Source organism: Pongo abelii, chromosome 22 (genome assembly GCF_028885655.2).
Source record: "Pongo abelii isolate AG06213 chromosome 22, NHGRI_mPonAbe1-v2.0_pri, whole genome shotgun sequence".
Classification (NCBI taxonomy): Eukaryota; Metazoa; Chordata; class Mammalia; order Primates; family Hominidae; genus Pongo; species Pongo abelii.
The window spans coordinates 38,781,467-38,797,376 of NC_072007.2; the positions used below are offsets into that span (position 1 = coordinate 38,781,467).

General features: G+C 37.7%; 1 protein-coding gene across 7 annotated transcripts in view; it reads right to left on the minus strand.

Moving 5' to 3' along the window:
* The window catches only part of N6AMT1 (N-6 adenine-specific DNA methyltransferase 1), a 494,077-nt gene that overhangs the window by 189,397 nt on the left and 288,770 nt on the right, over nt 1-15,910 (minus strand). For 2 of the 7 annotated variants that reach the window (XR_010138799.1, XR_010138798.1), the window contains exon 10: nt 14,111-14,175. The exons of the other annotated variants lie outside the window; for them this stretch is intronic. The gene's annotated coding sequence lies outside the window, so the exon portion shown is untranslated. The remainder of the gene's footprint in view (nt 1-14,110; nt 14,176-15,910) is intronic. 7 annotated transcript variants of the gene reach the window in all.

Below are 15,910 nucleotides of genomic sequence, written 5' to 3' on the forward strand. Positions count from 1 at the left end.
TCCTTTGTAGGGACATGGATGAAATTGGAAATCATCATTCTCAGTAAACTATCGCAAGAACAAAAAACCAAACACCGCATATTCTCACTCATAGGTGGGAATTGAACAATGAGAACACATGGACACAGGAAGGGGAACATCACACTTCGGGGACTGTTGTGGGGTGGGGGGAGGGGGGAGGGATAGCATTGGGAGATATACCTAATGCTAGATGACGAGTTGGTGGGTGCAGCGCACCAGCATGGCACATGTATACATATGTAACTTACCTGCACGTTGCGCACATGTACCATAGAGCCTAAAGTATAATAATAACAATAATAATAATAAAAAGAAAAAAAAAAAAAGAAATTCTCCAAAACTCTGGAAAAGATGAAAGGCTTGTACAATAAACATCACATATTTCTCACCTAGATTCACCAATTGTTTAAATTCTGCTACACTGGAAAATAAGTTACAGACAATAAGATATACCAATTGAAAATGCTTCAGCAACTATCTCGTACAAAGACAGCTTTCTACATAACCACGATATCATTACTATACCCAAGAACACAACAAAAACCGTTATCTCATACACATGAGATCTCATATGTGTATGTATAATCTGACACACATACTGTATACTAATAAATATGACTTTCTTTTTCCTTTTTCTTTTTATTAATCCAGGTTATAATCAAGAGTCACACATTAAATACAGTTGGTATGTCTCTTTTTATGTAAACAGTCCCCCGAAGAGTCTTAGTTATTCATCTTATAAAATATTCCGGCCGGCTGCGGTAGCTCACGCCTGTAATCCCAGCACTATGGGAGGCCAAGGCAGGCGGATCACCTGAGGTCAGAAGTTTGAGACCAGCTTGGCCAACATGTCAAAACCCCACCTCTACTAAAAGTACAAAAATCAGCCGGGCATGATGGCGGGCGCCTGAAATCCCAGCTACTCAGGAGGCTGAGGCAGGACAGTTGCTTGAACCCAGGAGGCGGAAGTTGCCGTGAGCCAAGATTGCGCCACTGCACTCCAGCCTGGGCGGCAAGAGCGAGACTCCGTCTCAAAAAAAAAAAAAAAATCCACATTTTGGATTTGTTTTATTGCTTCCTTTTGGAGTCATTTCACCTGCACCTCTATTTCCTGTAACCAGGAAGTTAGGTCTATAGCCTTGATTAAATGCAGGCAAACGTTTTTTTAAATAGAGTGGTATTGCGTACTCCATACTACATCATACTAGGAGACATATAATATCAGGTTATTCCACTATTAATGATGTCGAATTTTATCACTTAAATCTTAATGTTTTCACTTGTCCACCATCACATGGGAACATATTTTTCTTCGTAATTGTGGGGTGATAGTTTTATACTATGCCTCATGATCTTTTTAACCCAACGATTATAATATCATCTATAATGACACCAAATAAATTATTTCATTGATATCAAATTTTATTCTACATTTGTTAACTAGAATATTTTCTTTATTGAAAAATAAATACTTTTCTTGCTCCCACTTTCTCTCTCTTATATTATACCTAAGTATTAACCGATCTTTTAAAAATTCAATGTATTGGCCGGGCGCGGTGGCTCACGCTTGTAATCCCAGCACTTTGGGAGGCCGAGGCGGGCGGATCACGAGGTCAGGAGATCGAGACCACAGTGAAACCCCGTCTCTACTAAAAATACAAAAAAATTAGCGGGGCATGGTGGCGGGCGCCTGTAGTCCCAGCTACTCGGAGAGGCTAAGGCAGGAGAATGGCATGAACCCGGGAGGCGGAGCTTGCAGTGAGCCGAGATCGCGCCACTGCACTCCAGCCTGGGTGACAGAGGGAGACGCCATCTCAAAAAAAAAAAAAAAAAAAAAAAAAAAAAAAAAAAAAAAAAAATTCAATGTATTATAATAAATTACTGTCTAATTTTTTTTTAGTGCTTTAATTTTCCCAAAACAGGGTAGTGGTTGACTTTCTGAAATGAGTTCCTCTGGCATGACCCCATTAGCTTTCACTCGATCCCCAAACCAAAATCAGTAACTTCTTCATGGCTATTTTCCATTAAAGTTTAGAAACAATAGTATTAATTCTATAATACCACTTTAGATTTTTTACTAGAAAACTGGAAACGGCAATTATATTCACTATCATTTTTATGGCAACCACACAATGCTGAGAAGTTTTCCCATAGTACCTCATCTCATCCTCACAGGTGAGATAACCAATTTATTTATTTTAAGAATAAGAAGATAGAGGCTTGGGAAAATTAAAGAACTTGCTTGAGGTCACAGAAGTATATTCAAATCTAATGTCCATGTTCTCTTTTTTACTTTGCCAAGGTATTTCTCAGAGATTTACAAAGAAGGACCCACCAATAGAAGCTTGCCTGATCTGAAAAGTCCATCTGGGTGAGCATTCAATGTCGTTATTGAGTAGGTCAGATACTAAAACAACCACACTTAGTATTCAATATTAAAGTCTTAAAGTTTATTAAAAAATCATTTGCTCAAAGACGTAAAGGCCCAGTGTATTATCCCCTAATAATGTATGTTTCTACTTTAAAAAACGCAACGCCTCCATAAATACAAAAGAAATTTCTTTCAGAAGGATCTAACCAATATTCAATTTATATTGGAGTAAACCTATACTGGTGAGAAAAGTGTCTCACGCCTCATCTGAATTGAATAGTTAGTACTTTTGACCATAATTAAACAGAGGAGTTAAAAATTATAGTATAAATTATGCTGCATAATTTTCTTAAAAGATTTCAAAAAACATAATCAATGATCACATTATCTTGATTAGGATATCATTTTTCAGGCATAAAAAGCCACCTAATGTATATGCATGTAATGAGAATTACTGACAAACCACCAAAGCCTGATCTTTTGAAAACCGTCACCACAGGAACCACCTCTGGTCAGTTTCTGCAAATAGAGACCAATATGACCATTCCAGAAAAACAGAAACCAAAACCTCTCTATGGAATTCATCACTTGGCTGTCACTGTATAGTTACTTCTCCCACAAGCCTGTGTCTTTTATGTTATATCTCTACATACAGCAATTGCTTTGCACTTAATGGGTGATTTTAAGAACATTTATTACCCGGGGCAACATGACAAAACCCTGTTTCTATTTAAAAAAAAAAAAAAAATCAGAATGCCTGTAGTCCCAGCTACTCAGGAGGCTGAGGTGGGAGGATCACATGAGCCCAGGAGGTAGAGGCTGCAGTGAGCCGTGTTTGCACCACTGCACTGCAGCCTGGGCAACAGAATGAGACCTTGTCTCAAAAAGAAAAAAAACAACATTTATTAAATGATTAGAAATCAGAAGTCTAAGCCTTTGTCAATGTTTTAATCAGGTTATTTGGCTTTTCTTGCCATTTAATTGTAGGAGTTCCTCACATATTTTCAATATTAACTGCTTATCAGAAAAATGGCTTGCAAATATTTTCTCACCGAATTGTTTTCTTTACTGTGCAGAATCTTTTTCATTTGATATAGTCACATTCATCTATTTTTGCTTTTCTTGCTTTTACTTTTGGTGTCATGTTTAAGAAATTGTTGCCAAAACTAAAGTCATGAAGATTTTTCACTATTGCCTTCTAGAGTTTTACAGTTTCAGGTTTTAAATTTAATTTTGAGTTAGTTTTTTATATGTTGTAAGACAGGTGCCCAATTTCATTATTTTGCATGTGAACATCTAGATTTCCCCAAAACTAGACCATTTGTTGAATAGACTGTTCTTTCCCCATTGTGTATTCTTGGTATCTTTGTCAAAGATCAGTTGATCATGTGTGCATGAGTTTATTTCTGAGTTCTCTATTCTATTCCATTCATCTTTATGTCTCTTTTTATGCCAGCACCATGCTGGTTTAATTACTTTATAGCTTTATAATATGTTTGAAACCCAGGAATGTGATGCCTCCAATTTTGTCCTTTCTCAAGATTAGATAGTCAGAGTCTTTGGCTATTCAGAGTCTTTCACAGTTCTATATAAATTTTAGAATTTCTTTTTCAATTTCTGTAAAAATATGTCATTATAATTTTGATAGAGATTGCACTGGATCTGTAAATTGCTTTGTGGAGTATGACATTGTAACAATACTAATTCTTTCTAACCATGAATACAGAATGTCCTTCCACTTATTTGTCTTCTTTAATTTCTTTCATCAGTGTTTTTTAGGGTCTCAGTGTGCAAGTCTTTCACTTCCTTGATTAAGTTTATTCATAATTATTTTATTATTTTTGATGTTATTAGAAATAGGGTTATTTTCTTAATTTTGTTTTCAGATGGTTCAGTGTTAGTGTATAGAAATGTGCCGGGCGCAGTGGCTCACGCCTGTAATCCCAGCACTTTGGGAGGCCGAGGCGGGCGGATCACAAGGTCAGGAGATCAAGACCATCCTGGCTAACACGGTGAAACCCTGTCTCTACTAAAAATACAAAAAAATTAGCCAGGCGTAGTGGCGGGTGCCTGTAGTCCCAGCTACTCAGGAGGTGGAGGCAGGAGAATGGCGTGAACCCAGGAGGCAGAGCTTGCAGTGAGCCGAGATAACGCCACTGCACTCCAGCCTGGGCGACAAAGCGAGACTCCGTCTAAAAAAAAAAAAAAAAAAGAAATGTGACTGATTTTTGCATGCTGATTTTTATACTGCAACTATGCTGAATTTGTTTAGTAGTTGTAAGTTTTCCTGTGTGTGTGTGTGTGTGTGTGCGCGTGTGTGAAGTCTGTAGGATTTTCTACATAGAAGATTATGTCATCTACAAAAGACCATTTTGCTTCTTCCTCTCCAATTTTGATGCCTTTTATTTCTTTTTCTTACTTAATTGCTCTGGCTGGTACTTCCTGTACTATGCTGAAAACAAGTGGCAAGAATAAGCATCCTTGTTTTTTTCTGATCTTAGAGAAAATAACCTTTAGCTTTTCAAAGTTAAGTATAATGCTAGCTGTGAGTTTTCATATATAGCCTTTGTTTTATTGAAGTAAATTCCTTCTGTACCTAGTTTCTTTAGAGTTTTTATTATGAGGGTTGAATTTTATCAAATTTTTTTTCTGCACGTAATTTTCTGATCATGTAATTTTCATTCTTCATCTGTGAATGAAATAAACATTTCTCCAAAGCAGACATACAGATGGTCATAAGTATATGAAAATAAGTTCAACATCACTAATCATCAGGGAAACGCAAATAAAAACCATGGAACATGACCTCAGACTTGTTATGATAAATATTATCAAAAACACAAAAGATAACAAGTGATGGCAAGGATGTGGAGCAATTATGCAAGATTAATAAGTTCTAGAGATCTGCACAGCATCGTACCCATAGTTTACAATACCATACTAGGTACTTAAAAATTTAAGAGGGTACATCTCATATTGTGTTCTTACAACAATTTTTTAAAAGACAACAACATTTCAAATACAAACATTGTAAATAGAACATTCATATGACATTATTCAATAATTCCATTAATTAAACAAATATTTATGAAAGTACTCTGGGACATACCAAGCCATTAAGAATCACCCTATAGCTTTAAAAACCTCAGGGTCTCATAGAGAATTTCGAACAGGAAGAGACCTCAACCAGCTGGAGTCATCGAGGAAGAGTTATTTGGGTAAAATGACATATTAACTGAGTTTAGTGAAAGCTGGCTTAAATCTTGAAAGGCAAAGATGTGAAAGGTGGTATAAACAGATTACAGCAATTAGAAACTCAAAGTTAGTTGATACGGGAAGGCATCTGTAATAGTCCATTTTCATGCTGCTGATAAAGACATACCCAAGACTGGGAACAAAAGGAAGTTTAATTGGACTTACAGTTCCACGTGGCTGGGGAGGCTTCAGAATCATGGTGGAAGGTGAAAGGCTCTTTCTACATGATGGCAGGAAGAGAAAATGAAGAAGAAGCAAAAGCAGAAACCCTGATAAATCCATCATATCTCATGAGACTTATTCACTATCACAAGAATAGCACAGGAAAGACCAGCCCCCATGATTCAATTACCTCCCCCAGGGTCCCCCGCCACGACATGTGCGAATTCTGGGAGATACAATCTTGAATTGAGATTTGGGTGGTAACACAGCCAAACCATATCATTCCACCCCACCCTCCAAATCTCCTGTCCTTACATTTCAAAACCAGTCATGCTTTCCCAACAGTGCCCCAAAGTCTTAACTCATTTCAGCATTAACCCAAAAGTCCATAGTCCTAAGTCTCATCTGAGACAAGGCAAGTCCCTTTTGCCTATGAGCCTGTACAATCAAAAGCAAGTAGTTACTTCCGAGATACAATGGGGGTATAGGTAGTGGGTTAATACAGCTGTTCCAAATGGGAGAAATTAGCCAAAACAAAGGGGTTACAGGGCCCATGCAACTCTGAAATCCAGTGGGGCAGTCAAATTTTAAAGCTCCAAGATGATCTCCTTTGACTCCAGGTCTCACATCCAGGTCACGCTGATGCAAGAGGTGGGTTCCCATGGTCTTATGCATCTCTGCTCCTGTGGCTTTGCTGGGTACAGCCTCCCTCCCGACTGCTTTCACAGGCTAGCATTGATTGTCTGCAGCTTTTCCAGTTGCAAGGTGCAAGCTGTTGATGGATCTACCACTCTGAGGTTTGGAGGACGGTGGCTCTCTTCTCACAGCTCCACTAGGCAGTGCCCCAGTAGGGACTCTGTGTGGGGGCTCTGACCCCACATTTCCCTTCTGTACTATCCTAGCAGAGGTTCTCCATAAGGGCCCTGTCCCTGCAGCAAACTTTTGTCTGGGCATCCAGGTATTTCCATACATCTGAAATCTAGGTGGAGGTTCCCAAACCTCACTTCTTGACTTCTGTGCCCCTGCAGGCTCAGCACCACGTGGAAGCTGCCCAGGCTTGGGTCTTCCACCTTCTGAAGCCACAGCCTGAGCTCCATATTGGCCCCTTTCAGCCACAGCTGGAGCTGCTGGGACACAGGACACCAAATCCCTAGGCTGCACACAGCACAGGGACCCTGGGCCTGGCCCACGAAATCACTTTTTCCTTCTGGGCCTCCAGGCCTCTGATAGGAGGGGCTGCCATGAAGGTCTCTGACATGGCCCGGAGACATTTTCCCCATGGTCTTGGGGATTAACATTAGGCTCCTTGATACTTATGCTTATTTCTGCAGCCGGCTTGGGCTTGAACGTCTCCCCGGAAAATGGGTTTTTCTTTTGTATTGCACAGTCAGGCTGCAAATTTTCCAAGCTTGCATGCTCTGCTTCCTGTATAAAACTGAATGCCTTTAACAGTACCCAAGTCACCTCTTGAATGGTTTGCTGCTTAGAAATTTCTTCCACCAAATACCCTAAATCATCTCTCTCAAGTTCAAAGTTCCACAAATCTCTAGGGTAGGGGCAAAATGCCACCAGTTTCTTTGCTAAAACATAGCAAGAGTCACCTTTGCTCCAGTTCCCAACAAGTTCCTCATCTCCATCTGAGACCACCTCAGCCTGGATTTCATTGTCCATATCGCTATCAGCATTTTGGGCAAAGACCTTCAACAAGTCTCTAGGAAGTTCCAAACTTTCCCATATTTTCCTGTCTTCTTCTGGGCCCTTCAAACTGTTCCAATCTCTGTCTGTTACCCAGTTCCAAAGTCGCTTCCACATTTTCAGGTATCTTTTCAGCAACGTCCCACTTTACTGGTACCAATTTACGATATTAGTCTGTTTTCATGCTGCTGATAAAGTCACACCCGAGACTGGAAACAAAAAGAAGTTTAGTTGGACTTATAGTTCCACATGGCTGCAGAGGCCTCAGAATCATGGCAGGAGGTGAAAGGTACTTATTTCATGGTGGCAGCAAGAGAAAAAGAGGAAGAAGCAAAAGCAGAAACCCCTGATAAACCATTAGATCTCATGAGACTTATTCACTATCACAAGAATAGGACAGGAAAGACCAGCCCCCATGATTCCATTACCTCCCCCTAGGTCCCTCCCACAACATGTGGGAATTCTGGGAGATACAATTCAAGTTGAGATTTGGATGGGGACACAGCCAAATAATATCAGCATCATAATTCTATCAGAGAAAAAGGAGTATTGTATATAGCAAAATTTCTGAGAACTATTCTAAAATACAAAGAGCAGAATTTTGATACATTTAGGGGGATGGGTGAATTTAGAAGGGTTTAAAATGAATAGCTCATTTCATTTAGCTTCAGACCATTGTATGTTTTCATTTAGTAATTTCCTGTGTCTCAGGAGAGACAAGGTTTACTGAGCACTTAATATATGCCAAGTACTATACATATACCATTAACCACCACCCTCCAATAATTATCCAGATCAGTATTATTATTATCCCTATTTAAAGATAAGGCTTAGAGAGGCTATGTAATTTGAACAATCACACACAGCTAGCAACTATTCAGGAATTCAAAACCAGAAAGTAAGTTACCACTATACATTTATTAAAATGACTAAAATTCAAAAAACTAACAATACCATTTGCAGACAAAGTTATGTAGCAACAGGAACTCACATGCATTGCTGTTGAGAATGAAAAATGGTACAGCCACTTTGGAAGACAGTTTGAAAGTTTCTTACAAAGCTATACAGTCTTACCATATAACCCAGCAATCATACTCTAGATATAAGTGAAAACTTACGTTCACATAAAAACCTGCACATGAAGATTTATAGCAATTTTGTTTATAATCACCAAAACTGGAAGTAACCAAGATGTCCTTCAATATGCAAATGAATAAGCAAACTGGGGCACATCCATGCAATGGAGTACTATCCAGTGATTAAAAAAAAAAAAAAATGAGTTAGGGCCAGGCGCAGTGGCTCACACCTGTAATCCCAGCACTTTGGGAGGCCGAGGAGGGCGGATCACAAGGTCAGGTGATCGAGACAATCCTGGCTAACATGCTGAAACCCGTTTCTACTAAAAATACAAAAAATTAGCCGGGCGTGGTGGCGGGCACCTGTAGTCCCAGCTACTTGGGAGGCTGAGGCAGGAGAATGGCATGAACCCAGGAGGCAGAGCTTGCAGTGAGCAGATATCGCGCCACTGCACTCCAGCCTGGGCAACAGAGAGAGACACTGTCTCAAAAAAAAAAAAGAGTTATTGAGCTATGCAAAATCATCTCAAATTACTATCCCTAAGTGAAAAACACCAGTCTGAAAAGATTACATACTACATAATTTCATTTATATAAACTTATAAAAAAGGCAAAACATTATAGTTGATAAACACATCAGTGGTTATCAGGCTGTTGAGGAGAGAGAAGGGTTTAATTGGCAAAGTACAGGCAATTTTTTAGGGAAGTGAAACTATTTTGTATTATTCTGTATTGAGGTATACATGACAATATGTATTTATCAAAACTCATAGAACTGTATAGCACAGAATGGATTTCAACATATGCAGTTTTTTTAAAAAACCGTCTAGGAAATCAAGGGATTCCAAGATGTTACAAAATCATATAACTATATTACAAATACATAAAACAACCTCACGAGGGAGTTGGGGGAGAAAGGTATTACACAAAGTAACTTTGGAAATGAGTGGAGACTGTAAGACAGGCAAAGGAACTTCACATGGGCATTGTACTCTATTAATAAACTTGTTTGCCATGGGCATAGGGGTTAACAATTCTGAAAGCATTATGCATGTAGGCTGAAATTAAATAATTAAGTAAACGACAGTGGACAGTGGGAGCCAAGCTTCTCAGTTTTGGCCCAGGAGGTTACAGACAAGCAAAAGGGGAAAACTAGAATGATCCATGTGGTATACTAGATTTGAGTTGGAAAAATCAATATGAACCCATGCTTTGCTTTGATATAAAAATGGATACATATAGAAATATTTTTAGATATGTATGTATAGGTTGATCATTACTAATTCAAAAATTCAAAATCCAGAATGTTCCAAAATCTAAAAATTTTGGAGAACATGATGACACAAGTGAAAACATTTCACGCCTGACCTCATGAGATGGATTGCAGTCAAAACTCGGGTGCATAACACACAGTTTTCTTTTAATCAGCATCCTCAAAGGAAGAAGACTCTCCCAGCTTCCTTCAGCTGCGATATATCTTTCCCACACATTTCGAGATTTCCCCATGCAAACACGCCCACAAAGGGTAATAAAATGGCATGTATGGAGGCTGGATGTGCCAGTAACAGGTTTCCCATGATGCCCCACATGGAGCTAAGACTTACCTGTGTTACTCTCTGTTTTTGACTTTTTGTTTTTTGCTTATTCTTTGCTCTTTGGCATAAAGATATTGTTGAAATGTCAACAAAGCCTGCAGATACAACTATGGGTAAGATTGATAAGAAAAAGAGGAAGCATTTATGTTTATCTGTAGCACACAAAGTCAAGCTGTTGGAGAAACTGGACACCAGTGTAAGCGTGAAACATCTTACAGAAGAACATGGTGTTGGAATGACCACCATATACAAACTGAAGAAACAGAAAGATGAACAATTGAAGTTCTCTATGCTGATAGTAATGAACACAAATTAATGAAAAATAAAAAACTGAATAAAGCTAAAAATTAATATCTTGATCATGTATTGAAAGAGTGATCCATCAACACTGCAGTGAACACATGCCACTTAATGGTATACTGATCATGAAACAAGCAAAGTTCTATCATAGTGAACTGAAATTTGGAAGGAATTGAAAATACATGCAACAAGCTGGCTGCAGAAATTTCAGAAAAGACACGGCATTAAATTGTTAAAGATTTGTGGTGATAAAGCATCTGCCAATCATGAAGCAGCAGGGAAATTTATTAATTGATGAGTTTGCCAAAGTCATCACTGATGAAAATCTGGCACCAGAACAAGTCTCTAATGCTGACAAAACATCAATGCTTGGGCATTATTGGTCCAAAAAGACACTTGCTACAGGTGACGAGACAGCCCCTCCAGGAATTAAGGATGCCAAGGACAGAATAACTGTGCTGGGATGTGCTAATGCAGCAGGCATGCATAAGTGTAAACTCTTCTTAGACAAAAGCTTGCATCCTCTCTGTTTTCAAGGAGTGAATTTCTTACCGGTCTATTATTATGCTAATAAGAAGTCATCATCAGATCACCAATGACATCTTTTCTGATTAGCTTCACAAACATTTTGTTACAGCACTTCCTGCTGATTGCAGGGAAGCTGGATGGATAATGACTAAATGGCAAGAATGTGTTATTCCTTCACAACTATTTGGCTGATCCTCCAGCTGACATTCCCATAAAAAATAATGTCTATGCCATGTACTTTTTCCCAAATATGACTTCATTAATTCAGCCAATGTGACCAGATCACATTACATAAAAAAAGACTACATATAAAAACACTTTCTTGAGCAGCAGGCTAACAGCAGTGAACAGACACTTGGGTATGGAAGGTTTTCAAGAGAAAGTTAGCATGAAAAATGCCATATATATGCTGTTGCCAATCCTTGGAACACAGTGACTACAGACACAGTTGCTGCATGCCTGGCACAACTTCTGGCCTGTGAGTATGTTCAGTGATAATGATGAACAAGGTGGTGACTTTGAAGAATTTTGCATGTCAAGTGAGAAAAAAAAATGATGCATGACATCCTTACATATGCAAATAATATATTTTCAGAGTCCATCAGTAAGTTGAACAAACTGCATATCTAATAAGTTTTTATTAACTCTTATTTTAAGTTCAGGGGTACATGTGCAGATTGTTTATACAGGTAAACTCACATCATGGGAGTCTGTTGTACAGATTTTTTCATCACCCAGGTACTAAGCCTAGTACCCAATAATTATTTTTTCTCATCCTCTCCCTTTTCCCACCCTCCACCCTCTGGTAGGCCCCATTGTCTGTTCCCCTATATTTGCCCATGAGTTCTCATCATCTAGCTCCTACTTATAAATGAGGACATGGTGTATTTGGTTTTCTGTTCCTGAGTTAGTTTTCTAAGGCTAATGACCTCCAGCTCCATCCATGTTCCTGCAAAGGAAATTGTCTCGTTCTTGTTTACAGCTGCATAATGTTGCATGGTGTGTATGTATCACATTTTCTTTATCCAGTCTACCATTGATGGGTTTTTAGGTTGATTCTATGTCTTTGCTATTGTGAATAGTGCTGCAAGGAACATACGCATGCATGTAATTTTATGATAGAACAATTATATTCTTGTGGGTATATATCCAGTAATAGGATTGCTGGGTTGAATGGTAGTTCTGTTTTTAGGTCTTTGAAGAATCGCCACACTGTTTTCCACAATGGCTGAACTAATTTACACTCCCACCAACAGTGTATAAATGTTCCTTTTTCTCCACAACCTCACCAGCACCTGTTATTTTTTGACTTTTTAGTAATAGCTATTCTTACTGGTGTGACATGTTATCCCATTGTAATTTTGATTTGCATTTCTCTAATGATCAGTGATGTTGAGGTTTTACACATCAGTAATGAGGCTGTAGTTGTGCAGTCATTGACCAATGGAGCCAAAAAGTTCTGAATCAAGATGATCATGATGATAGTGATGATGAAGATGGCGTCATTAACACTGCAGAAAAAGTGCCTGCAGACAATACGTGAAAATGTGTGATGGGCTTATTGAAGGACTAAAACAGCATGCATTTATAACAGAACAAGAAATCATGTCAGTTTCTAAAATTAAAGAGGCTTCTAAGACAAAAATTATTCTTAAGGAGGCAGACGACTCTGGAAGAAACATTTTTAAAAGCCATCCAGCAGAATGCCTCTTATCCCTAGGGGATTCACTTCCCAGTCTTTCAAACGCTTCTGATGTTTCTTCCCACGTAAAAATATAAAATATAGCATACAATAAGCTTTTAATCAAAACACAGCATCAGAGGAGGAGACTGAAAGCTTACTGTTGCTGCTGTTGTTGCTGTTGTTTAACAGCTGATCCAGCTATTCTTGGGTTTGATTTTACTATACAAAGGACAGGTCGTATTTTTTACTAAGTACTTACATCAATAAGTGTAAGAAAATGATTATTGATCAGTAGCATTTAAATTCAGAGTCAGGAATTATGGTGATGCCAAACAACCAGATTATCCACAAAGGTGGTTGACATAGTGGCACTTTTGCTTTCTGATGATTCCATGTACACAAACTTTGTTTCATATTAAAAAATTATTAAAAATATTATACTAGCCAGGTGTAGTGGCACACGCCTATAATCCCAGCTACTTAGGAGGCTGAGACAGGAGAATTGCTTGAACCCGGGAGATGGAGGTTGCAGTGAGCCAAGATTTGTGCCATTGTACTCCAGCCCGGGCGACAGAGCAAGACTTTGTCTCAAAAAATATACATATATTAAATTACTTTCAGGCCATTTGTATAAGGTGCATATAAACATAAATAAATTTTATGTTTAGACTTGGATCTCATCTCCAAGGTATCTCGTTATGTACATGCAAATATTCTAAAACCAAAAAAATCTGAAATCTCAAACATTTCTGGTCCCAAGCACTTCAGATAAGATACTCAACCTGTATACATGGATTAGCATGTACACCTATATTTTCTCACTCTCACAGTTGAAAGAAGTAACAACATCACATTAGCAATGAGTAGACCCAGTTCCCAGGTCTTGGTTTCTAATACTATTCTTCAATAGAAACAAACATCACTCTTCAGAGAAACGGTTGATTCCAGGGCTAGGGTGGGAAATATACCAGATGATCCTGGAGCAACTTGTAGTGCCATTAAGTAAGGAAGTACTCAAAAAAATTCATGATAACGAATGTATGTCAAAGAAACACAGGAGCTGAGTAAAAAGCTCCCACTGGCCAAAGCTGGAACAGTTTGTGCAAAATAAAAAACAGTAGTATTGGGTTATAACCCAAGTATAAAATAAATATTCATGAGTCCATTTAGATGTAAATAAATGGCTACGTAAGTAAATAAATGCAGAGAATAGACAAATCTCTCTTGCAGAAGAATTCCAAGTATTTTATGTACTCTATCCTCATCGAGGTAGAGCATAACTCATAGTGACTTCCTTCCAAAAAAGACAGTTGGAAAAGGGCTGGGGTAGAGCAACTTTCAACAGCAAAATCCGACAAACACTACTTCAGCTACATGATCAAGGTTAACATCAACAGTGATAAGTAACATTGATAGCACTTACCCTGACATGATGTGATGAGAATGGCATTTTACCTCTGTGATCTTCCTCTCAAATACCCATAACCTCTGTTTAATTGTGAGAAAAACATAATATAAACCCAAATTGAGGGACATTTTACAAAATATCTGATCAGTACTCAAAACTGTCAAGGTAATAAAAAATAAGAAAACTCTAAGAAATTATCCTAGCCAAGAGAAGACTGAGCAGACATGAGGACAAAATTTAATGTGATATCTTGTATGAAATTCAGAGACAGAGAAAGGATAACAGGGAAAGACTAAGGGAATCAAAATAAAATGTGGAATTTAATTAATAATAATGCACTCATATTAGTTCATTAATTGTGACAAATGTACCAAACTAATGTAGGAGATAAACAATAAGGGAAACTGAGTGTATGTTATATGGAAATTATGTGTACTATCTTCACAATGTTTCTGTACACTTAAACTATTTAAAATAAAAAATTAATTTTTAAAAAAGCAGACAGTCTGACTGCAGGGTGCATGCTCTTAAACCTAGGCAATACTGCCTTTTTAATATATGAAATTCCTATTTGACTAGCTATTATCTACTTCCCCAACAGTAAGGGGGAGTTGTAACTTTTATTATAATTTCAAAACTAATTTTCTCCCAAAGATGATTAATTTTAAGTGATAATAAACATCAAATTTTTTAAATCCAAATCTCTTTTTCCTTTATAAATAGCCACTTAGTTGTTTTGTGTCATTGAATACTAAACCTAAACTCTCAATTTGTGCTAGAATGAAGTTTGTTGTCCTGTATAGCAAAGAGCCATTCAGCATTTACCAGGGCGATTAAACCATATTGCTGCATCGTTCACAATAGTTGAAATTGTTATCACTTTCCTACTGTTTGACTCCAGGCTTTAACAAGCATTTATTGGCACTGAAGCAGAATATGAAGTTGGAATGATCAATTATTTCTATTATATTATAGATAATATATTTTTAAAAGCTATAGCAATTATTATTACATTTTTTTAATTTTAAATTTTTGTGGGTACAGTAGGTGTATATATTTATAGGATATATGAGATGTTTTGATACAGGCATGCAATGCATAATAATCATATCATGGAAGATGGGGTATCTATATCCTCAAACATTTATCGTTTGTGTTACAAACAATTCAGTTATATTCTTTTAGTTATTTTAAAATGTACACCTCATTATTATTGACTATAGTCAACCTGTTGTGCTATCAAATACTAGGCTTTATTCATTCATTCTATTTTTTGTACCCATTAACCGTCCCCACATCCCCCTAACCACCTCCCCCTACCACAACCCTTCCCAGTCTCAGATAATTATCCTTCTACTCTCTATCTGCATGGGTTCAATAGTGTGATTTTTAGGTCCCACAAATAAGTGAGAACATGTGATGTTTGTCTTTCTGTGCCTGGCTTATTTAGCTTAACATAATGACCTCCAGTTTCATCCACGTTGTTGCAAATGACTGAATCTCATTTTTTATAGCTAAATAGTACTCCATTGTGTATAATACATTCTTTTTTATCCATTCATCTGTTGAGGAACACATAGGTTGCTTCCAAATCTTAGCTATTGTAAACAGAGCTGCAAGAAATATGGGAGGGCAGATATCTCTTCGATATATTCATTTCCTTTCTTTGGGCATATACCCAGCAGTGGGATTGCTACATTGTATGGTAACTCTTATTTTTAGTTTTTTGAGACACCTCCAAACAGTTCTTATTTTATTTTACTTTATTTTTTATTTTATTTTATTTTATTTATTTATTTTGAGATGGAGTCTCAC